The following is a 25,436-nucleotide window of genomic DNA, read 5'->3' on the forward strand; positions in this document are numbered from 1 at the left end:
CCGGTGCTGCTAAAAGCCTCCTAAGAGGGCGGGCGTGGGCTCCGGCTTAGTTCTGGGAAAAGGCGTTGTCTCTAACTGGGAGCGTACAGGAAGGTGACTTGCGGGACATGGGCAGCCGCCCGAAGAACCATTTGGTTGGGTAGGCCGGCAGCTGCAGCGGACCACAGCCGGCGTCGCGCACATGCCCTACTCCAGACTCTCGGCCCGGCCTTCCCCGCCCCCAAACAACAGCGCGAGCGCCCCGCCCTCCCCCCTGCGCGCGCTCCCTCCTGCTCCACGCGCGCTCCCCAACACCCCCCACCCTGCTCCTGCCCGCGCGTGCCCCGCCCTCCCCGCGGCGCGCGCCCACCCGGCCCGCGCGCACGCGTGCCCCACCCTCCCTCCCGCCCGGCGCGCGCGAACCGGCTGGCCGAGGAGTGCGGTGGGCGGGGCGCCGCGCTGACGTTGCCCGGGATGCTGGCAGGTTCCGCCGCCGCCGCCGCCGCCGCCGCCGCCGCCGCCGCCGCCGCCGCCGCCGCCGCCGCCTGCTCCTCCTCTTCTGCCACCGGGGTTTGTATGAAAACACCCGGCGGCGGGCGGCGAGGCATCCGCCGGGCCCCCGGAGAGCAGCTGCCCGCGCTGCCGACGCGGAGCCGGCTGCTGCAGCTTTACCCAGTCCCTGCCAGCGCCCCATCCTGAGCCGGTGAGCGCCCCGCCGCCGTCAGCGCGTCCGGGCCGGCAGCCCCTCGGCTGCGGCTATCCCGCCCGCCCGCCACCCCTCCTATCTCCTCAGCCGCGGCGTCCTGGGGGCTGGAGGGGCCGGGGAGGAGCGACCCCGGGCCCGCACCGGTCTGCGTCCTGCGATCCCTCCGCCCCTTACCTGACAGGTTGTGTAACCCGTGTCTTTCGGGGGGTGGACCGGGTCTTGAGGGGAACCCCTGATGGGTGGGGCCTTTGGCCGGTTTCTGGAAAACTCCCCGCCCCCACCCATGGAGGCTCGGTCGTTCCCGTTCCAGTCCCCGCGGAGGGTGCCCGGCGCGGTCTCAGGGCAGAGGCGGCCCCCTGCCCTGCTCTCCCTTTCTCTCGGTGGTGACCGCGCGGGTGGCTGCGGTACAGCGCGGAGCGGAGCCGAGGGGCGGAGGGCAGGGGCCGGGCGCGTACCCCGCCTCCCCAGCCGCCCCAGCTCCCACCCACTAGGTGCGCCGGGCTTCAGGGTGGGCTGTGGTGTGACGTCGGCAATGGCTGGGCTTGCTCCCTCTCAGTGGGTGGCTTGGCCTAAAGTGTGTTCTCTGCTTACAACTTGGCGCCTTGTGGGTTTGATTTGAACCTGAATCAGATCGCCCTAGATGACAGTGCAGAGTTTCCCTCCAGCCTTCCTTCCTGAGTTGCGGGTTCTTCATGCAAGTGTTCAGGGACTCCTGCAACCCAACGCAAAGGCTTGCTGGGCTCAATGGTTGTTTCCCTCCTGTGCCTTTAAGTCTCTTAAAGTACCAGTGCAGTTTTGAATTGGTTCGTTTCCTTTCCTGGGCATTTACTCATTACAGAATAGAGTTTTACACATCGTTGTGAATGTTGATAACTTAAAGCCCATTTCTCATTTTAAGATAGCTTCCTCGAGTGCTTGCAGGTCTAGCACTGCCGATGACCTAATATGTTGTAAGACTCAGTCGAAATTTTCTTTGGCAATATTAATTCTGTGTGGTTTTTTTTTCTTTCAGGTATTCAAAATTGTAGCAGTGTTTATGATGTACGACAGTTTGCAGGTAGAAGGGACTTTATCGGTCTTCTGGATCACTCATTTTCACTTACCATTTATGTTCGTGTTGGAATCTTTATGTAAATCGGGTTATCTCTTTCTTTGTTAACCTCTGAATTCGTCTTATAAATTGTCTTTTTTTTTTCCCTGAGAAAACCAGAAAGTTATTTTTGTAATTGTATTGTGGAATGTTTTCAGTTCAGTAGGCCAAAAAAGTAGTAATTTATTTAAGGCACTTTATAATGGTACATATTTTAAAAGGTGTGCCAAATGTTAAAACCAAAGAAAACCCTGAAAGATCTGTAAGCATTTTCTTATGTAATTACTGTGAGATAGTTAGCAGTGCCTTATCCACTCCTTATTTCTCATCCTTAAGGCTGAGTTGTAACACGACTTGTTCTGTTTCCCATTCCACTTTGCTTGAATTAATTTCTACAATGAAGTTGTAGGTTCATTTTAAAAAAAATTTATTTATTTTATTTATTTATTTTTGGCTGCATTGGGTCTTCGTTGCTGTGCGAGGGCTTTCTCTAGTTGTAGGGAGCGGGGGCTACTCTTCGTTGCGGTGCGAGAGCTTCTCATTGCGGTGGCCTCTCTTGTTGCAGAGCATGGGCTCTAGGCCCGAGGGCTTCAGTAGGCTCGCGGGTTCTAGAGCGCAGGCCCAGTAGTTGTGGCGGATTCTTAACCACTGTGCCACCAGGGAAGCCCTAGGTTCATTTTTTTTTTTCTAACTTTATTTATTTAGCCTTGGTTGTGTTGGGTCTTCGTTTCTGTGCGAGGGCTTTCTCTAGTTGTGGCAAGTGGGGGCCATCCTTCATCGCGGTGCGCGGGCCTCTCACTATCGCGGCCTCTCTTGTTGCGGAGCACAGGCTCCAGACGCGCAGGCTCAGTAGTTGTGGCTCACGGGCCCAGTTGCTCCGTGGCATGTGGGATCTTCCCAGACCAGGGCTCGAACCCGTGTCCCCTGCATTGGCAGGCAGATTCTCAACCACTGCGCCACCAGGGAAGCCCCCTAGGTTCCTTTTTAATGACCTCAAAACTCTGCCTTGAATTGCTTCAACACATACTTAGAACTGCAGTCTCACTCTGAACACTGAAATGAAAAGTATAGACATAGAGCTACCCTTGTAATTAGTCACATTGCAAAACATTTAAATGTATAATGTAATCTGAACTTTTGTAAAAGCAGTTTTTATAAAGCTCTTTCAATTGACTTGAATTGAGGCATTATTCTCTTTGGAATAGTCTAGCTAGATTCTTATATAATAACGGTTTTATCTTCAATAGTGGAAGGAAAAGAGGTCCAAGATGTGTGAAATCATCTAATTTGTATTATATTCTATATCTTGGACAAAAACTAAATCTCCACAGTTTCACCTTCCAAAATCTACTTTTCTTGCTCGAAGCCCCTTAATACCTGGAAGTTGAACAGTGCATGGGTAGTAATGGATGACCTGTCAGAGGGCTCTCTGCAAATTGGGAGCTTCTCTTAGGCAGTAGGTCTCAGTGTAAACAACAGAAATTGTCTACAGTGGACACTGAATTTAAACTTTATATATTATTGTTGGTTACTGTGCCTTTGTGTACTACAGTGTAGTGGCTAAGGGTCTGGGCCTCAGAGCCAGACAGGCTGGATTTGAATCCTGGCTTTGCTTTGAGCAAGTTATTTATCTTTTTTGTGCTTCAATTTTCTCAACTCCAAAAATGGGGATAATTATGGTGTATACTCTTAAGATGATCTTGAATATTAAATGAGTTAATACATATAAAGTGCTTAGCCCACAATGCCTGGCACATAGTAAATGCTCAGTAAATATTGCTAGTGTTTTTCCTCAGTGCAAAGGATCTAGTAAGCCGAAAAGGGGCTTTGGGCTGATCGAGCACTGTTATTCCAGATTAATTCCACGATGACCCATTTGCTCTTTTGGGGCTAAGTGAGAGCTTAGTGTTACTGTCCGGACTTGGAAGCATGTAGTTTAGTTTAGAACAGCTAGACCCTGAGCTGGGTGCCCTGAGATGCTGCCGGAGAGTGGCTGTAGTATCCCTGTTTGTCCCTTCTGACAGAACCTTGGATTGTCTCCCTCATGGTGGTGGTGGCTGCTATTTTAATCACCTGTTTTTGAGTTTGTGATTGCATGTTTCTTTGGCTGTCATGTGCAGCTATCAAAAGTATTATCTATCAAACTATTAATGGATATATTTATCTGTTTATCTGATCAAGATATTGCATGTTTCCTGGATATACAAAATCACTTTCATCTAAGCATTCTTTTTTTTTAAAAATTCTGTATTGATGTTACTTAGAATGAGGTTAATTTTGATTTGCCATTGTGTTCCTTTTCAGTTTTCATGTAATTTTCCTAGGAAAACTAAAAAAAATTTTTTTAAATGTACTTCTTGTTCTTTTTGGTTTGCAGGGATCTGATATTAATACTTTGTTCTTTACATCAGGTGCTTTCAAATGTTTGGTATCAGGACCCTTTTATACTCTTAAAAAATTATTGAGCACCACAGAAAGCTTTTGTGGATTATATCTATACTATATTATAAATTAAAGCAAAGATGCAAAATTTTTATTAATTCACTTAAAATGATCATTATAAACCCATTACATGTTAATATAAACGTATTTTTTAGTGAAAGATGACTATTTTTCAAGAATAAATAAAGGAGTGAGAAGACTGGCATTCTAGATTTTGTAAATCTCTAATGTCTGGTTTAATAGAAACAGCGGGATTCTCATATCTGCTTCTGCATTCAGTCTATTGCAATATATTGTTTGGGTTGAAGTATATATACAGAGAGAAATCCAGCCTCACCCAGTTAATGGCTGAAAAAGGAAGGGATATTTTGATAGCCTCCAGATAATTATGGATATACTTGTTTGGTACTACATCAAAACTCAGCATATGACAGTTTTTAGTTAGTTATGTAAGGGTTTGGAATGAACCTCCCCAAAATGTGCCACTTTTGAGTGTGGATTATTTTGAGCTAAAGGCAGTTGAGAAACTGCCTGTTCAAGGGAAACTACTGCCCCTTCCTTAACTACCTAGAAGGATTTAAATTGGGGATTTTTCCCAGAAAAAGAGTTATCACCAGAGATAAATTTTATCCTAGTGGCCCCATCTATATGGCAGACAAACATCATATTGTCAATCATCTGCTCTTCTTACTGTCCTGTGAATGACCTTAGTTCTTGGAAGCCCCAGGCCCCTATCCCATTCTGTAGCTCAGGATGACATATACACTTCATTTTACCTTTCTGTCTTTGAAACTCTGATGTATGGAGGGTCTCTGACCCCTCATGTGGATGGGATTCCCATACATATGAAATTAAATTTGCTTTTCTCCTGTTAATCTGTCTCATGCCAATTTAATTCTTAGACCAGCCAGGATAACCTAGAAGAAGGGTAGAGGAAAGTTTTCTTCTTCCCTGACAGTTACAGTATGGAATCTGAAATCATAACATTGGACTTTTTGATAATGTTATGTTAAAATCCATTGGTCTGAACTTAGAGTGGATCTAATGCCCATGCCTGAATTTATAACATCATGCCCTGGTCATTTGTAAATATTGGTTCAGTGAGTTACTTTTCATTATAAAATATTGAAAAAATCATGTTTGTTAATATCAGTATCACCACCTATTCCATCAGAAACAAGTTATTGGGAAGCTATCCCAGTTGTGACATGATGGTGGATATGAGTTTTCCAGAAATCTAATTTTTGCTTGAAAGCTCAAATTTTATCATTGGCAACAAATATGATTGTCAGTTGTTTCCTGTAAGTGACAAGTAGACTTCATTCATTTCTGAGCAAACCTCTGCCAAAATACCTAAGTCATTCTTTTAAGTAAAGGTGGTGTTTAATGAAAAAGGCTAATTCAAGGTCTCAATTCAGTTACAGAAGCACTTTTCCTTGAGACAGCCATCAAGCATTATAATTTAGTATATAGCAAGAAATGCTTCATGCATACTTAACCATTTTTTCACATAGAACATTAAAAGAATATGTATGCAATGGCCAAGATTTAATAAAATTAATATCTTTTTTTACTATTTCAGGGACATTCTTAAGTGAAACAGACTCTTTTTTATAATTGCTGGTGCTTGATGGTGAAAATACCATCACTAATAACAGTACAGTTTGGTGCCACCATTATAATTTGTTCCAAGGTGCCAGAAATTTTACACACCGTTGCTTTTGCACTATTAGTGTAAATGCTAATATAGTTAAAAAAGCTAATAATGTTTTAGTATTATTATAAAAATAGTTTTGACCTTGTGGACCCCCTAAAAGGGTGTTGGGACCCCAGGGTTCCACAGACCACACTTTGAGGACTTATAGTATAAATCATAGGGGATTTCTACCAAACTTTGATTAGGAAGGGAAGTGGTAGTAACTATTTCTAGTCTCTTTTTGCTTCAGACTTTTGGGTCCCTGTAAAGACCTTCTTTAAAAAAAAAACATTTAAGCAGAGTTAAGATTATTCATAGAAAGTTGAGAGGTTTCTTAGGGTTTTAGTCAAGTGCTGATACAAGGGGGCTTTATTATTAGTATTCTGAAATTACACTATCTTAAAACAAAAAGATTTGGTAGTACATTTCCATATAAATGTTCAAATCTAATTTTTTTTGGATTTTACATGTTAGACAAATATAGTGAAGGCACAGTATGGAAACCTCGCTTGATACCCAGCTCATAAGCTGGAAAAAAAAAAAGACAAACTACTTAGCTCCCTTCATTTCTCATTTAATTCTTGCTGAGGATGAACCATCCTAAGGAGAGGTGCCCAGCACTTGCTGTCTTTGTGTCACATCTTTTCCACGTGGGGAAAATGATTTACGATTATGATTATAAGGGTATAGTTTACATTGGGAATAATAATAATAATAATGTCAATGAAGGATTTATGGTAGAATAATAGTAATAAAAATGTTAACACTGTCTACATATAATAGAGTTTAATGAATTGAAAATAATGCTATTTTTGACAAAAACTCCAGATTTGTTAATTTATGGTAGGCACAGCTTCTTGTTGAATGTAGGCAGAACTGATTGATGATAGTTGATGCAAGACTGCTAACCTCCCTGAGGAGCTTCTCTCCTAATTTACAGAGTGAAAGAATTTGACTTCCACGAGATCTTTGAAGCCTGCTACAACTCTAGAGTTCTGGGATTTTTTCTTTGCCTTGAAAATGTCTCTTTCATCTGTTAATTTCATCTCATCAGTTTTAATTTTTTTAAATTTAACTTTATTTAATTTTTCCTCTTCAACAGATTTTTTATTTTTTGGGTCCAGATTTTCTTTTATTTATTTTTTTATACAGCAGGTTCTTATTAGTCATCCATTTTATACACATCATTGTATACATGTCGATGCCAGTCTCCCAATTCATCACACCACCACCCCCACCCCCTGCCGCTTTCCCCTCTTGGTGTCCATATGTTTGTTCTCTACATCTGTGTCTCCATTTCTGCCCTGCAAACCGGTTCATCTGTACCATTTTTCTAGGTTCCACATATATGCGTTAACATACGATATTTGTTTTTCTCTTTCTGACTTACTTCACTCTGTATGACAGTCTCTAGATCCATCCACGTCTCAACAAATCACCCAATTTCGCTCCTTTTTATGACTGAGTAATATTCCATTGTATATATGTACCACATCTTCTTTATCCATTCATCTGTCGATGGGCATTTAGGTTGCTTCCATGACCTGGCTATTGTAAATAGTGTTGCAATGAACATTGGGGTGCATGTGTCTTTTTGAATTATGGTTTTCTCTGGGTATATGAGCAGTAGTGGGATTGCTGGGTCATATGGTAATTCTATTTTTAGTTTTTTAAGGAATCTCCATACTGTTCTCCATAGTGGCTGTATCAATTTACATTCCCACCAACAGTGCAAGAGGGTTCCCTTTTCTCCACACCCTCTCCAGCATTTGTTGTTTGTAGATTTTCTGATGATGCCCATTCTAACTGGTGTGAGGTGATACCTCATTGTAGTTTTGATTTGCATTTCTCTAATAATTAGTGATGTTGAGCAGCTTTTCATGTGCTTCTTGGCCATCTGTATGTCTTCTTTGGAGAAATGTCTATTTAGGTCTTCTGCCCATTTTTGGATTGGGTTATTTGTTTCATTATTATTGAGCTTCATGAGCTGTTTATATATTTTGGAGATTAATCCTTTGTCTGTTGATTCATTTGCAAATATTTTCTCCCATTCTGAGGGTTGTCTTTTCGTCTTGTTTATGGTTTCCTTTGCTGTGTAAAAGCTTTTAAGTTTCATTAGGTCCCATTTGTTTATTTTTGTTTTTATTTCCATTACTCTAGGAGGTGGATCAAAAAAGATCTTGCTGTGATTTATGTCAAAGAGTGTTGTTCTTCCTATGTTTTCCTCTAAGAGTTTTACAGTGTCCAGTCTTACATTTAGGTCTCTAATCCATTTTGAGTTTATTTTTGTGTATGGTGTTAGGGAGTATTCTAATTTCATTCTTTTACATGTAGCTGTCCAGTTTTCCCAGCACCACTTATTTAAGAGACTGTCTTTTCTCCATTGTATATCTTTGCCTCCTTTGTCATAGATTAGTTGACTATATGTGCGTGGGTTTATCTCTGGGTTTCTATCTTGTTCCATTGATCTATGTTTCTGTTTTTGTGCCAGTACCATATTGTCTTGATTACCGTAGCTTTGTAGTATGGTCTGAAGTCAGGGAGTCAGCCTCCTCCAGCTCCGCTTTTTTCACTCAAGACTGCTTTGGCTATTCGGGGTCTTTTGTGTCTCCATACAAATTTTAAGATTTTTTGTTCTAGTTCTGTAAAAAAAGGCATTGGTAGTTTGATAAGGATTGCACTGAATCTGTACATTGCTTTGAGTAGTATAGTCATTTTCACAATATTGATTCTTCCAATCCAAGAACATGGTATATCTCTCCATCTGTTGATATCATCTTTAATTTCTTCCATCAGTGTCTTATAGTTTTCTGCATACAGGTCTTTTGTCTCCCTAGGTAGGTTTATTCCTAGGTATTTTCTTCTTTTTGTTGCAATGGTAAATGGGAGTGTTTCCTTAATTTCTCTTTCAGATTTTTCATCATTAGTGTATAGGAATGCAAGAGATTTCTGTGCATTAATTTTGTATCCTACAACTTTATTGATTAGCTCTAGTAGTTTTCTGGTGGCATCTTTAGGATTCTCTACGTATAGTATCATGTCATCTGCAAACAGTGACAGTTATACTTCTTTTTTTCCAATTTGTATTCCTTTCATTTCTTTTTCTTCTCTGATTTCTGTGGCTAGGACTTCCAAAACTATCTTGAATAATAGTGGTGAGAGTGGACATCCTTGTCTTGTTCCTGATCACAGAGGAAATGCTTTCAGTTTTTCACCATTGAGAATGATGTTTGCTGTGGGCTTGTCGTATATGGCCTTTATTATGTTGAGGTAGGTTCCCTCTATGCCCACTTTCTGGAGAGTTTTTACCATAAATGGGTGCTGAATTTTGTCAAAAGCTTTTTCTGCATCCTTTGAGATGATCATATGGTTTTTCTTCTTCAGTTTGTTAATATGGTGTATCACATTGATTGATTTGCATATATTGAAGAATCCTTGCATCCCTGGGATAAATCCCACTTGATCATGGTGTATGATCCTTTTAATGTGTTGTTGGATTCTATTTACTAGTATTTTGTTGAGGATTTTTGCATCTATATTCATCAGTGATATTGGTCTGTAATTTTCTTTTTTTGTAGTATCTTTGTCTGGTTTTGGTATCAGAGTGATGACGAACTCATAGAATGAGTTTGGGAGTGTTCCTTCCTCTGCAATTTTTTGGAAGAGTTTGAGAAGGATGGGTGTTAGCTCTTCTCTAAATGTTTGATAAAATTTACCTGTGAAGCCATCTGGTCCTGGACTTTTGTTTGTTGGAAGATTTTTAATCACAGTTTCAATTTCATAACTTGTGATTGGTCTGTTCATATTTTCTATTTCTTCCTGGTTCAGTCTTGGAAGGTTATACCTTTCTACGAATTTGTCCATTTCTTCCAGGTTGTCCATTTTATTGGCATCGGGTTGCTTGTAGAAGTCTCTTAGGATGCTTTGTATTTCTGTGGTGTCTGTTGTAACTTCTCCTTTTTCATTTTTAATTTTATTGATTTGAGTCCTCTCCCTCTTTTTCTTGATGAGTCTGGCTAATGGTTTATCAATTTTGTTTATCTTCTCAAAGAACCAGCTTTTAGTTTTATTGATCTTTGCTATGGTTTTCTTTGTTTCTATTTCATTTATTTCTGCTCTGATCTTTACGATTTCTTTCCTTCTGCTAACTTTGGGTTTTGTTTGTTCTTCTTTCCCTAGTTCCTTTAGGTGTAAGGTTAGATTGTTTACTTGAGATTTTTCTTGTTTCTTGAGGTAGGCTTGTATAGCTATCAACTTCCCTCTTAGAACTGCTTTTGCTGCATCCCATAGATTTTGGATCATCGTGTTTTCATTGTCATTTGTCTCTAGGTATTTTTTGATTTCCTCTTTAATTTCTTCAGTGATCTCTTGGTTGTTTAGTAACGTATTGTTTAGCCTCCATGTGTTTGTGTTTTTTACGTTATTTTCCCTGTAATTGATTTCTAATCTCATAGCGTTGTGGTCAGAAAAGATGATTGATATAATTTCAGTTTTCTTAAATTTACTGAGGTTTGATTTGTGACCCAAGATGTGATCTATCCTGGAGAATGCTCCGTGTGCACTTGAGAAGAAAGTCTAATCTGCTGTTTTGGGATGGAATGTCCTATAAATATCAATTAAATCTCTCTGGTCTATTGTGTCATTTAAAGCTTCTGTTTCCTAATTTATTTTCATTTTGGATGATCTGTCCATTGGTGTAAGTGAGGTGTTAAAGTCCCCCACTATTATTGTGTTACTGTCTATTTCCTCTTTTATAGCTGTTAGCAGTTGCCTTATGTATAGAGGTACTCCTATGTTGGGTGCATATATAGTTATAATTGTTATATCTTCTTCTTGGATTGATCCCTTGATCATTATGTAGTGTCCTTCCTTGTCTCTTGTAACATTCTTTATTTTAAAGTCTATTTTATCTGATATGAGTATAGCTACTCCAGCTTCCTTTTGATTTCCATTTGCATGGAATATCTTTTTCCATCCCCTCACTTTCAGTCTGTATGTGTCCCTCGGTCTGAAGTGGGTCTCTTGTAGACAGCATATATATGGGTCTTGTTTTTGTATCCATTCAGCAAGCCTGTGTCTTTTGGTTGGAGCATTTAATCCATTCATGTTTAAGGTAATTACCCATATGTATGTTCCTATGACCATTTTCTTAATTGTTACAGGCTTGTTTATGTAGGTCCTTTTCTTCTCTTGTGTTTCCCACTTAGAGAAGTTCCTTTAGCATTTGTTGTAGAGCTGGTTTGGTGGTGCTGAATTCTCTTAGCTTTTGCTTGTCTGTAAAGCTTTTGATTTCTCCATCGAATCTGAATGAGATCCTTGCTGGGTAGAGTAATCTTGGTTGTTGGTTCTTCCCTTTCATTACTTTAAGTATATCATGTCACTCCCTTTTGGCTTGTAGAGTTTCTGCTGAGAAATCAGCTGTTAACCTTATGGGAGTTCCCTTGTATGTTATTTGTTGTTTTTCCCTTGCTGCTTTCAGTAAGTTTTCTTTGTCTTTAATTTTTACCAATTTGATTACTATGTGTCTAGGCGTGTTTCTCCTTGCGTTTATCCTGTATGGGACTCTCTGCGCTTCTTGTACTTCAGTGGCTATTTCCTTTCCCACATTAGGGAAGTTTTCGACTATGATCTGTTCAAATATTTTCTTGGGTCCTTTCTCTCTCTCGTCTCCTTCTGGGACCCCTATAATGCGAATGGTGTTGCATTTAATGTTGTCTCAGAGGTCTCTTAGGCTGTCTTCATTTCTTTTCACTGTTTTTTCTTTATTCTGTTCCGCAGTGGTGAATTCCCCCAGTTTGTCTTCCAGGTCACTTATCCGTTCTTCTGCCTCAGTTATTCTGCTATTGATTCCTTCTAATGTAGTTTTCATTTCAGTTATTGTATTGTTCATCTCTGTTTGTTCTTTAATTCTTCTAGATCTTTGTTAAACATTTCTTGCATCTTCTCTATCTTTGCCTCCATTCTTTTTCTGAGGTCCTGGATCTTCACTATCATTATTCTGAATTCTTTTTCTGGAAGGTTGCCTATCTCCATTTATTTGTTTTTCTGGGGTTTTATCTTGTTTCTTCATCTGGTACATAGCCGTTGCCTTTTCATCTCATTTATCTTTTTGTGAATGTGGTTTTTGTTCCATAGCCTGCAGGACTGTAGTTCTTCTTGCTTCTGCTGTCTGCCCTCTGATGCATGAGCCTATCTAAGAGGCTTGTGCAGGTTTCCTGATAGGAGGGACTGGTGGTGGGTAGAGGTGGGTGTTGCTCTGGTGGGCAGAGCTCAGTAAAAGTTTAGTCAGCTTGTCTGCTGATGGGTGGGGCTGGGTTCCCTCCCTGTTAGTTGTTTGGCCTGGGGCGACCCAACACTGGTGCCTACCTGGGCTCTTTGGTGGGGCTAATGTTGGACTCTGGGAAGGCTCTCGCCAAGGAGTACGTCCCTGAACTTCTGCTGCCAGTGTCCTTGTCCCCACGGTGAGCCACAGCCACCCCCCGCCTCTGCAGGAGACCCTCCAACACTAGCAGGTAGGGTCTGGTTCAGTCTCCTATGGGTCACTGCTCCTTCCCTAGGTCCCCATGCACACACTACTTTGTGTGTGCCCTCCAAGAGTGGAGTTTCTGTTTCCCCCAGTCCTGTCGAAGTCCTGCAATCAAATCCCGCTGGCCTTCAAAGTTTGATTCTCTAGGAATTCCTGCTCCCGTTGCCGGACCCCCAGGTTGGGAAGCCTGACGTGGGGCTCAGAACCTTCACTCCAGTGGGTGGACTTCTGTGGTATAAGTGTTCTCCAGTTTGTGAGTCACCCACCCAGCAGTTATGGGATTTGATTTTATTGTGATTGCGCCCCTCTTACCATCTCATCGTGGCTTCTCCTTTGTCTTTGGATCTGGGGTATCTTTTTTGGTGAATTCCAGTGTTGATGATTGTTTAGCAGTTAATTGTGATTCTGGTGTTGTCACAAGAGGGAGTGAGAGCATGTCCTTCTACTCCACCATCTTGAACCAATCCCCCCAATTTTAATTTTGTGTTTACATTTGAAACTTATTTTTTCCAATCTTTAACGTATTGACTCATTCATAGTTTTGGTCCATATTTTGATTTAAAAATTTATTTTAAGAAATTATGGTATAATATATATAACATAAAGTTTAGCGTTTTAATCTTTTTTTAAAATAAATTATTTTATTTTATTTATTTATTTTTTGGCTGCGTTGGGTCTTCATTGCTGCACGCGGGCTTTCCTCTGGTTGTGGTGAGCGGGGTCTACTCTTCATTTTGGTGCAGAGGCTTCTCATTGTGGCGGCTTCTCTTGTTCGGAGCATGGTCTCTAGGCGCGCCGGCTTCAGTAGTTGTGGCACCAGGCTCAGTAGTTGTGGATTTGCGGGCTCTAGAACACAGGCTCAGTAGTTGCAGCGAACGGGCTTAGTTGCTGCGTGGCATGTGGGATCTTCCTGGACCAGGGCTCGAACCCGTGTCTCCTGCATTGGTAGGCGGATTCTTAACCACTGCGCCACCAGGGAAGCCCTTAATCATTTTTAATATACGGTTCAGTGGCATTAAGTAATTCACATTGTTGTGCATCCATTATTACCATCCATCTCTAGAACTTTTCATCTTGCAAAACTAAAACTCTTGTTCCATTAAATAATAACTGCCCATTTCTTCCCCTCCCACCTGCCACTGGCAACTACCATTTTGTTTTTTCTCTCTCTGAATTAGACTACTTTATCTACATTATATGAATGGAATCATGCAGTATTTGCTCTTTTGTGATTGACTTATTTCTTTTAGTACGGTATCTTCAAGGTTCATCTACACTGTAGCATGTGTCAGAATTTTTTTTCCTTTTTAAGGCTGACTAACATTCCATTGTATGTATATACCATATTTGTTAATTTTTTTGTTTTTTCATCCATTGATAGATCCTTGTGTTGCTTCTACCTTTTGGCTGTTGTGAATAATGCTGCTGCTGTGTAGATGGGTGTGCATATATTTCTTTGAGACCCTGCTTTTAGTTCTTTTGGGTACATACTCAGAAGTGGAATTGCTAGGTCATATGGTAATTCTATTATTAATTTTTTGAGGAATGACCATACTGTTTCCATCACGGCTGCATCATTTTACATTCACACCAACACCAACATTGAACAAGGGTTCCAATTTCTTTACATCCTTGTCAACACTTGTTATTATCTGTGTGTGGGTTTTTTTGTGTTTTGTTTTTTTTTGGATAGTAGCCATCCTGTTGGGTGTTAGGTGATATCTCATTGTGCTTTTGATTTACATTTATGCTGCTGAATTCAGTTTGCTGGTATTTTGTGGGGGATTTTTTGGATCTGTGTTCAAAGGGGTATTGGTCTGTAGTTTTCTTGTAATGTCTTTGTGTGGCTTTGGTATCAGGGCGATGCTGGCCTCATAGAATGAGTTAGGAAGTGTTCCCTCCACTTCAGTTTTTTGAAGAATTTGAGAAGCGTTGATATTCTTTAAATGTTTGGTACATTTCACTAGTGAAGCCATTAGGTTTGGGGCTTTTCTTTGTTGGGAGCTTTTTGATTACTGACTCAATCTCCTTAATAATTATGGGTCTATTCAGATATTCTATTTCTTTGTGACTTAATAGGTTTCTAGAAATTTGTCAGTTTTACCTAGGTTTTCCACTTTGTTGGTGCACAGTTGTTCACAGTACTCTCATAAAATCTTTTTTATTTCTGTGGAATCAGTAATATCTGCACTTTCTGATTAGTAATTTGCTTCTTTTTTCTTAATCTTGCTAAAGTTTCGTCAATTTTGTTAATTTTTTGAAGAATCAACTTTTGTTTTGTTGGTTTTTCTGTATTATTTTCTATTCACTATTTCATTTATCTCTGCCCTAGTCTTTATTATTTTCTTCTTTCTGCTAGCTTTGGGTTTCAGCTTTTTCTAGTTTCTTAAATTGTAAAGTTAAGTTGTTGATTTGAGATCTTTCTTATTTTTTAATGTGTTTATAGCTATAAATTTCCCCCTTAGCACTACTTTCACTGCATCTAATAAATTTTGGTATGTTGTGTTTTTTGTTTTCATTTGTCTTTTAAGTATTTCTAATTTCCCTTAGGATTTCTACTTTGACCCATTGGTTGTTTAAGAGCGTATTGTTTAATTTCCACAAATTTGTGAATTTTCTAATTTTTCTTTTACTGATTTCTAAATTCATTCTGTTGTAGTTAGGAAAAATACTTTGTATGATTATCTGTCTTTAAAACTCTATTGAGACATAATTTGTGGCCTGATATATCATGTATTCTGGAGAATGTCCCACTTGTACTTGAGAAGAATGTATAATCTGTTGTTAGGTAGAATGTTCTGTATATGTCTGTTATCTCTAGTTGGTTAATTGTGTTGTTCAAGTTCTCTATTTTCCTTACTTATCTTCCAACTGGTTGTTCTATCCATTATTGAGAGTAGGGTGTTGAAACTGCCAACTATTATTATAGAACTGTCTATTTTCCCCTTTAATTCTGTCAGTTTTTACTTCATATATTTTGGTAGTCTGTTATTAGATGAATGTTTATAATTGTTATATCTTCTTGCTCTCTTGAGCCTTTTATTAATATATAGTGTTCTTCTTTGTATTTTATAACCTCCTTTGATTTAAAGTCTATTTTGTCTGGTATTAGTACAGCCACCTGTGCTGTCTTTTGGTTACTATTTGCATGTCATATCTTTTTCCATCCTTTCACTTTCAACCCATTTGTACCTTTGTATCTAAAGTAAGTCTCTTGTAGAGAACATATAGTTGGATTATGTTTTTAAAATCCATTTTTGTCAATGTCTATTGGAGAGTTTAATCCATTTACATCTAAAGTAATTATTCGTAAGGAGGAACTTTTGTCCTTTTGCTATAGTTTCTTATATGCCTGATAGCTTTTGAGTTCCTCACGTTCTGTATATTTTGATTCCTATTGTGATATTAGTGGGAGGTGACTTAGGGCTGGGGTACTTTCCTTAAAACAAACAAAGAAACAAACAAAACTTAAACCATTTTAATGGGTTAGAGTCATAGGTTAGAGGCAAGGAAAATATGTGTTTCAAGGTAAGAATTTTAATTTCTTCCATCACCTATATGGATTTAGGAATTTTTGGCATTTGTTTAAGTATAAAATAGTCAGTTGGAATCAGTGTTGGGTGGAAGAGTTATTTTAAATAAACTATTTAATTAAATTGAAGTGTAGTTGGATTCTGTTCCTCCAACAATAAGACCCTATTAGTTTGTAGTATAATTAAACATCACATAGCAGAACAAATTAGACCTTTGTAAATGTCAGAGCATCTTTGTGGAGTAGTGTGTGAACCAACCAAATGCTTGTGTTTTTAATGAGGATGCATAATGAAGAAAGGTAAAAGGTATAACCTTCTTATAGGTTTACTGTATCCACATTTTTTGATAAAATTAATGACAGTAATATAGGTGAAATAAATTTGCCTGTTTGCAGATCAGGTAAAACATTAGTAAACTAATCATAAAATGTCATATGTTTAATGTAACTGGATGAAAATGTATACATTACATATTGTAATTTTAGAGTAGGTTAATAAACACAGATCATGTCCAATGTATATATTTCTCTCTTAATTTAAATGATAATAATCTCTATCTGCCTATTGCTGGGAATGTTACTCTTCTTTCCTTTAGACGATAGATGTTATTTATCTCTTTTCTTTAAAGTTTCTTTTTCCTTTAATAAGGGAAAGGGGGTATAAGCATATTCTTTGGGATCTTATTAAATATTCAGGATTTACAATTTTCCATCACATTGACATAGCTGGTGTGGGGGAATAGTAGCTCACTTATATTCTTGAAAGTGGTTTCTTCCTTTTAGATGATGAAACAATAAGGGAGAGCTGAAAAAAGCTCTTTTCAGCATACTTGTTTTCCCATTCCCCATGGTAGGACCAGCTACCCAGATTTTCTTTAACTACAGTCTTTTCCTAGTTGCCCACAACCATTCCAACAAGAACAATTATCTGGTATTTAACAGCAAAGGTTATTATTATTGATTAGAACAGTGTTTCTCAAACGTTTTTTAAATAGTGGAAGTTTTTTGTCTAATGATACCTTGTGGGGAGACCCATTAGTAAACAGATGAGAGTAAATTAGTGAAGTTGTTCTGGCTGAATGGGAACTGGACCAAGTTGTTTAAGCAAGTCAAGTCAAAGGGAATCATATTTCCTCAGATTGTTTTTTAGAGATTTAGATGGGGCTTTGGAGTGTGAACAGTATATGGTTCTTGGCGTTTTTTTCTTTTGTAGCAGTTTGACTTGAAATAAATTTAAAATCACGTGTATTTGAAGTCTTTATATATTTAGAATATACAGCTTTACCTTTGCTGTGTGTCAGAATTTCTTTTGTGGCTTGTTTGTGGAATGAAAATTAGGACAGCTTACATGTATGAAATACTGATGCCTTATGTGTGTGTGCCTGTTTATTGACTTGGCTGATGAGCTTGATTCCAGGGTTAAGCCAGTGAGAACTGAGGGTTTCAGTTTTTAGATTCTCTAGGCTCTGGAACTAGTTCTAGTTGAGAGCAAAAGATCAGGAAAATCTCAAAAATTCAGAAGATCCAAACCTTTGTACTTTGAGCTGGAATATACAAAATTGTTTACTTTTCCTTAGGTGTGGGCTAGCTTGAGCTAGTTTATTTGCTTGTATGATTTTCTGCTAAGGCCAGATTCCACATTTAATTCCAGTGTAGCCACATTTAAATATATAAAAATCAATTTATACAGACTCTTCCCCCAACTGGGGGAGGTGTATACTGTGGATTTTTATGTGACAGCATAGTGCAGCTTTTTTTTTCCCTAAACCTCTTTGGGTAAATAACTCAGAATACATAGTCCCCAAGAGCCAGGTGGGTCTGTAGTTTTGCTTTTGTGTAAAGGGTATTGTATTCTATCATGAGAAGCAGGCACTGAGGTACAGAAGGATTTAAGTCTCTAATCCTAATTTAGGAATGGTTGAATTATGAAAGTACCTGCAGAGATTAAGCCTTTTTTTTTAAATAGTGTATTGAGATATAACTCACATACCATACAATTTCACCAGTTAAAGTATGCAATTCAGTGGATTTTAGTACATTCACAGAGTTGTGTAAACATCACCACAGTCAGTTTTAGAAAGAACATTTTCATTGCCCCTCAAAGAAGCCCCACACCCTTTTAGCCTCTTCCCACGCAGCCATCCCCATCTCTCCTAGTCCTAGGTAACCACTAATTTACTTTCTGTCTCTATAGATTTAGCTATCCTGGATATTTCATATAAATGGAATTATATAATTATGTGGTCTTTTTTGACTGGCTTCTTCCACTTACATAATATTTTAAGATTCATCCAGGTAGCACATATAAGTACTTTGTTTCTTTTTGTCACTGAATAATATTACATTGTATGGATATACCACATTTATTTATCCATTCGTAAGTTGATGGGCATTTGGGTTGTTTCCACTTCTTGGTTTTTATGAATAATGCCGCTATAAACATTTGTGTACAGGCTTTTGTATGGATATAACTTTTCATTTCTTTGGGTATGTACCAAGAGATGGAATAGCTGAGTCATTATGGCCACTTTATGTTTAGCTTTTTGAGGAACTGCTTAGACTGTTTTCAAAGCAGCTGTATCATTTTACTTTCCCATCAGCAATGTATAAGGGTTCTAGTTTCTCCATATCCTGTTAACACTTGTTATTATCTGTGTTTTTTATTATAGATATTTTAGTAGGTGTGAAGTGGTATCTCACTGTAGACTAATTTTTTAAAATAGTGGTTAGGCATTACAGGAATGGTAGTACTCTAAGATGAGTTAATATTACAATTAACTATTTAATAGCCTGACCTGGGAATATAATCTTCAGTAGCCATTCTAACCCTGGCTATGTATAATTAGTATCACTTCCTAATTAAAAAAAATGATGTTATGAATATTGTAAAATCCTTCCACCCACCCCACCCCTAAAAATTCTTTATTCAAAGAGAAAACAGTGAAGACTTAATTATAGAGAACAGAATCCACTTGATGTAACTTAAGCAGAGAGGATTTATTTACCATGGGGTACTAAAGAGCTTAAAAAATTGTTGTGATATATCAGTCTGGGTCCGATCAGGAGATAGAAGCCACATAGTAATTTAACAGGGAAAGAGTAGTATAAAGAATTATTGACTACACTTGATCTTAGCCTAAAGGCTGAGAAGTGGTGCTGGGAAAACTGGACAGCTACATGTAAAAAAAATAAAATTAGAACATTCTCTAACACCATACACAAAAATAAACTCCAAATGGATCAAAGACCTAAGTGTAAGGGCAGACACTATAAAACTCTTAGAGGAAAACATAGGCAGAACACTCTTTGACATAAATCACAGCAGTATCTTTTTTGATCTGATCAGGGTCAGGTAGTAGCTATCTTGTACAATTTAGGACAGTCGATCCCTTCTAGAGTAATGAAAAATAAAAACAAAATAAACAATGAGACCTAATTAAACTTAAAAGTGTCTGCAACAGCAAGGAAACCATAAACAAAATGAAAAGACAAGCCACAGAATGGGAGAAAATATTTGCAAATGAAGCAACCGACAAGGGATTAATCTCCAAAATATACAAACAGCTCATGTAGCTCTATGTCAAAAAAAACCCTCCAAAACCAAAAACAAAACAAAACAAACAAAAGAATCAAAAAATGGGAAGAAGATCTGATAGACATTTCTCCAAAGAAACATACAGATGGCCAAAAAGCACATGAAAAGATGCTTACATCACTAATTATCAGAGAAATGCAAATCAAAACTACAATGAGGTATCACCTCACACTGGTCAGAATGGCCATCATCAAAAAGTCTACAAACAATAATTGCTGGAGAGAGTATGGAGGAAAGGCAACTCTCCTACACTGTTGGCGGGAATGTAAATTGGTACAACCACTATGAAGAACAGTATGGAGGTTCCTTAAAAAGCTGAAAATAGAACTACCATATGATCCAGCAATCCCACTCCTGGGCATATATCTGGAGAAAACCATAATCTGAAAGGATACATGCACCCCAGTGTCACTGCAAGCACTGTTTACAATAGCCAAGACATGGAAGCAAACCTACATGTCCATTGATAGAGGATTGGATAAAGAAGATGTGGTACGTATATATAATGGAATATTGCTCAGCCATAGAAAAGAATGAATAATGCCATTTACAGCACATGGGTGGACCTAGCAATTATCATACTAGGTGAAGTAAGTCAGACAAAGACAATATCATATGATATTGCTTATATGTGAATCTAAAAAAAGTACAAATGAACTTATTTATAAAACAGAAATAGAGTCACAGATATAGAAAACAAATTTATGGTTACCAGCGGGGAAAGGGAGGGAGGGATAAATTGGGAGATTGGGATTGACATATGTACACTACTATATATAAAATAGATAACTAATAAGGACCTACTGTATAGCACAGGGAATTCTACTCAGTACTCTCTAATGACCTATATGGGAAAAGAATCTAAAAAAGAATGGATATATTTATATGTATAACTGATTCACTTTGCCATACAGCAGAAAGTAACACAACATTGTAAATCAACTATACTCCAACAAAAATTAAAAAAAAAGAATTACTGACTGTAACGGGATTGGAGCAATTTGGGATTTACCAGTAAGAAGTCAAGGTAATGCTAAAGAATATAGGAATAGCTGATATAAAGAGCAGTTTCTAACCCCAGGGCTCACTGACATCTATCCTTGGTTAGGTAGGGCACGTTCAAGTCAAGTAGGTAAGGTGTGGCACTAGGAGAATTTGCTGGATATGTGCCCTCTTGGGTACCAGGGAAAGCGTTCCTGGGGAGGTGACTCACCAGCGGCACTCTGCTACAAAACTGCCTAACCTCCTGTTGGAGAAGCTGCACTGCCTGCAGGAATCTGGTGCTGGAGAAACCATCCTTGTCGGGGTGGGTCCTGGAGAAGCCTTGCCTGCTGCAGCCAAGTGAGCACATTGGAACCACGAAACAGAATCTTTTTCCCTACAGTGTCCTTTCCAGTGCTCTCTTGACAAAGCTTAATATCATGTCAGTTGGCAAAGAAATTGGTATTTTAAGTACATAAATCCATTTTCACAGTACAGGCCAAAAGGGTGAATTGGAGAGGAGGGGGAATGAATCAATATCTAGCACAGGTATTAAGTGTTTACAGAATTGTTTAGAACATCTAAAGAAAGAGACTCTTGATTGAGCTTCAAAGGAACAACCTCCAAAACCTCTGCACAGAACTGAGAAGCACAGGGAGTTATTGTCTTTTTTTGACTAAGAGGCCTCCTGTCTAATTGTGAAATTGCCTCTAGATCTTTACTGCTGTTTTAAAATCAGGAAAATGTTGTGGTCAGGAGGGCCATGGTGATCAGGAATCTCCTGCTATACTAACCAGCTCTAGAACCACACTGGACTGTTCTGGTCTGTACCAGCCCTGCCTACAAGAGACTAGACTAGCCTTTCTCAATTTTTATAACCCGGAGGATCCATGAAATAATTTTCAGTCTCAGGTTACAGGTGTGATATTAGTGTAAACAGAAAGTTTAGATACAGTAATTGTCTGACCACCTCCTATTCACCTCCCTTCACCTGATTGGTGAAAGAGAGATCTCCTGTCCTAAATTGTACAAGATGGCTGCTACCTGACCCTGATCAGGTGAGACAGTAATTGTTTAGTTACATGTACTCACAACCTATGGGAATGGTACTTGGGAGTAGAGTAAACTAGCCAAATTGTCTATGGGAGATTGGCTTTGGAGTAACAAAAGGATGAAGTACTCCCCGCAACTCTCCACCCCCGTGGGAGGATGTGATTAGTTTGTTTGAATAATTCTGAGGACTGGCAGGGAACTGAAACTAGTTGGGTTGAGGACTGAGTGGAGTGCAACTGATTCAGCTGATAGTGGACTGAGCTGGGTGAGGAGTCTTTCCTGTTGGCTATGGTGAGGGTGGGAGAACTCTCATTAGGCCTCTGGGGCCCTGTGAGGCTCAAAGCTGTCAGAACAGCACTTGAAATTTTAGGCCTTACAATACAGTACTCCAGTAATGATTGCTAATGCTTTTTTGATAGAGAATGATATTTTTCTGTGCCTCTATATATTTTGGCCATCTAATTAGTCTATTCTTTTGTATGGATCTCCATCCGCACACGGGATACAAACTCTTATGTGAGTTAGTAATGCAGGTAGAAAAAACAGTTTTTCCTTTTCCTAAATTTCCCACTGTATTTTTGTACTTTATCCAAGTAGGCCTAGGAGTCTTACAGATTTTTACTATACAAGATATCAATAGCATGGCTTGTGGTATATGGCTTGTACAAGAGTAATTTTATTTTTCTTTATTTAATGCAAATAAAGACTTTAACCCACCTTACTTGAAAAATAACCAGGTAGTTAAACTTAGCTTACTGTTCTGGAGACTAATCTCTTTCCTTTTTATGATTTTTAAAAACACATATGGTGATGATAATAAATTTCTGTTAAATAACTGGCTTAAGCTAAAATGGGATTCAATTTTTTTGAAAAGTAGCCTTGGTAGACTTAGTTTAAAAAAATATTGTAAGCTGATTTTTAAAAAACTTATCTTTTATTGTGGTAAAATATATTTAACATAAAATTTGCCATTTTAACCATTTTTAAGCTTATAATTCAGTAGCATTAATTACTTTCACGATGTTATACAACAGTCATCACTATCTAATTTCCAAAATTTGTCATCACCCCAAACAGATACTCTGCAACCATTAAGCAGTGACTCCCCATTCACCCTTGCCACCAGCCCCCAGTAAACTAATCTACTTTATATCTCTATGAATTTGCCTGTTATAGATATTTTATATAAGTGGAAGCATACAATATTTGTTGTTTTGTTTCTGACTTATTTCACTTAGCATAATGTTTTCAAGGTTCATTCATACTGTAGCATGTGTTAGAACTTTATTCCTTTTAATGGCTAAATAACATTCCATTTTGTGTATATACCACATTTTCTACATTCATCTTTCAGTAGACACTTAGGTTGTTTTTATGTTTTGGTGTTGTGAAGAATGCTATGTACGTTGACGTACAATTATCTGTTTGAGTCTCTGTTTTCAATTCTTGTGGGTATATACCTACGAGTAGAATTGCAGGGTCATATGGTAATTCTTTTTGAGGAACCGCCAAACTATTTTCCATGGTGGTTGCACCATTTTACATTCCCACCAGCAATGTGTGAGGGTTTCAATTTATCCACATTCTTTTATTTTTAAAATTTATTTATTTATTTACTTATTTTTGGCTGCATTGGGTCTTCATTGCTGTGCCCAGGCTTTCTCTAGTTGTGGCAAGCGGGGGCTACACTTCGTTGTGGTGTGCGGGCTTCTCATTGCAGTGGCTTCTCTTGTTGCAGAGCATGGGCTCTAGGTGTGCAGGCTTCAGTAGTTGTGGCTTGCCGGCTTCAGTAGTTGTGGTGTGCCGGCTTCAGTAGTTGTGGCACGTGGGTTCTAGAGCGCAGGCTCAGTAGTTGTGGCGCATGGGCTTAGTTGCTCCATGGCATGTGGGATCTTCCCGGACCAGGGATCAAACCCGTGTCCCCTGCATTGTCAGACTCTCAACCACTGCGCCACCAGGGAAGTCCCTGGATATTAAACCCTTATGAGATGTATGATTTGCAAATATTTTCTCCCATTCTGTATGTTGTCTTTTCACTTTCTTGACAATGTCCTTAGATGCACAGAAGTTTTTAATTTTGAAGTTCAATTTATTTATTTATTTTTTGTTCCTAATGCTTTTGTTGCCATAACTTAGAATCCATCACCAAATTCAAGGTCATACAGATTTACTCCCATGTTTTCTTTTAAGAGTTTTAGTGCTTATATTTAGGTCGTTGATTCATTTTGAGTTAATATTTATATATGGTGTGAGTGGGTGTTCAAATTCATTCTTTTGCATGTGGAAATCCAGTTGTCCCAGCAATAGAAGAGACTGTTCTTTCATTATGGAATGGACTTGACACCCTTGTCAGTAATCAATAGGCCATAAATGTATGTGTTTATTTCTAGACTTGCAGTTCCATTCCATTGGTCTCTTTGTCTATCTTTTTGCCGGTACCACTGTAAACTGATTTTAACTAGTGTTTACTACAAACATGAAAATTATTGACAGTGCAGATATTTGCTATCTAAAAACCATAAGCCAAAGTAATAGTAATAAAAATATAGCCCATTAGAATTTATACCAGAATTCGATAAAAACAAACTCTTTTTTTCCTGACTGACATGATGAGGCTCAAATATAGGTCCAGGAATTACAGATGAGTATATATATGTGTGTTGATCACTTGATATTTTATCAAAAGGTTTTATACAATAAACTTATTAGTTTTTAAGACTAAAAATAAAGAGTGAAGTTTATGTCTTTCATATGAAACTTGTTTTTGTTTTCTTTGGTTGAACTTTAAATAACCATTCACAGATTTCATTTTCAACTGACATAAGATGATTTCCTACTTGCTCTTGATGCTTGTTAAACAAAAAATTCCATACACATATAATGAAATTGAAAGCTGGCAGCAAGATGTTCATTACCCTCTTATGATGTGCAGGACACTACTCTTTGATAGAAATCCAGCACTTTTTAGGGGCAGATCAGTAAATACCATCTTGGGTTCATAGTCAGACCGCAGTGTGCAAAATTCTTCCTCCTCAAAGTCAAGTTCTCAGCCTGCACAGATGATTCAGAGAAAGGGTCTCTCATTTCAGCCCTATACTTGTTGGAAAAGAAAGGGAAAATACTGTTCTATTTTATTTTTAAATTTTGTTCCCCTAGGTCAGCAAGACTTGGGATTTGCAGATATATCCTTTTTCCCTCTCAAGTCCAAGCAGCAATAAGAGCATCTTTTGATATCCTTTTGTCACTTGATCTTTTCCCCAAGCATCTTGTCACTTGAAGTCAAAATGCTTTCTTTAAAGTCTTGCAGAGAGTGGTTCATTTGTTTCATGTGATAACAAATCTTTGCTAAGTTGGCTAGTTTCAGTAGCCATTCTTCATCCTCTAAGCACTTAGCAGAATCTGGCCTACTGTGTTTGCAAAAGTACCCCTGCAGCTCACCATTCAGCTTGGATGTCCTGTTGAGAACTCTTCATCTGCTAAGCCCCTGGACTTCTGCATGGAGCAGGAGATTTATGTGCTCTTTGTCCAGGCTTTCACACAGCTCTTTAAACATTTTTGAGTAAACAGGTTTTTGTTTAATAAAGTCAATCATTTTTTGTAGCTTCAAATAGAACTTTTTCATTTCATCTCCCAGAGCTTTTGACACTAGCATTTCTCTGTGAAGAAAACACTGTGTTGAGAAGTCAGGTTTTTGATTTTTGGTTTTTTTTTTCGGGGTGCGGGGAGAGTTTAAACAACAGTGGCACATCTTCACATGGAGCCAGCTGTTGGTGGGACATTTTCAGCACAGATGCCAACATAGTTCCTCCAAGAGGGACCTTTTGTTTCTAGACAGA

General features: G+C 38.7%; 1 protein-coding gene across 1 annotated transcript in view; it reads left to right on the forward strand.

Annotated features, from left to right (window-relative positions):
- Nucleotides 1–713: 713 nt before the first annotated feature.
- Nucleotides 714–25,436, forward strand: part of AGTPBP1 (ATP/GTP binding protein 1) — a 180,075-nt gene continuing 155,352 nt past the window's right edge. The window contains 1 exon segment of the mRNA XM_036856416.1: nucleotides 714–866. The gene's annotated coding sequence lies outside the window, so the exon portion shown is untranslated.

This window comes from Balaenoptera musculus, chromosome 6 (assembly GCF_009873245.2).
Source record: "Balaenoptera musculus isolate JJ_BM4_2016_0621 chromosome 6, mBalMus1.pri.v3, whole genome shotgun sequence".
Classification (NCBI taxonomy): Eukaryota; Metazoa; Chordata; class Mammalia; order Artiodactyla; family Balaenopteridae; genus Balaenoptera; species Balaenoptera musculus.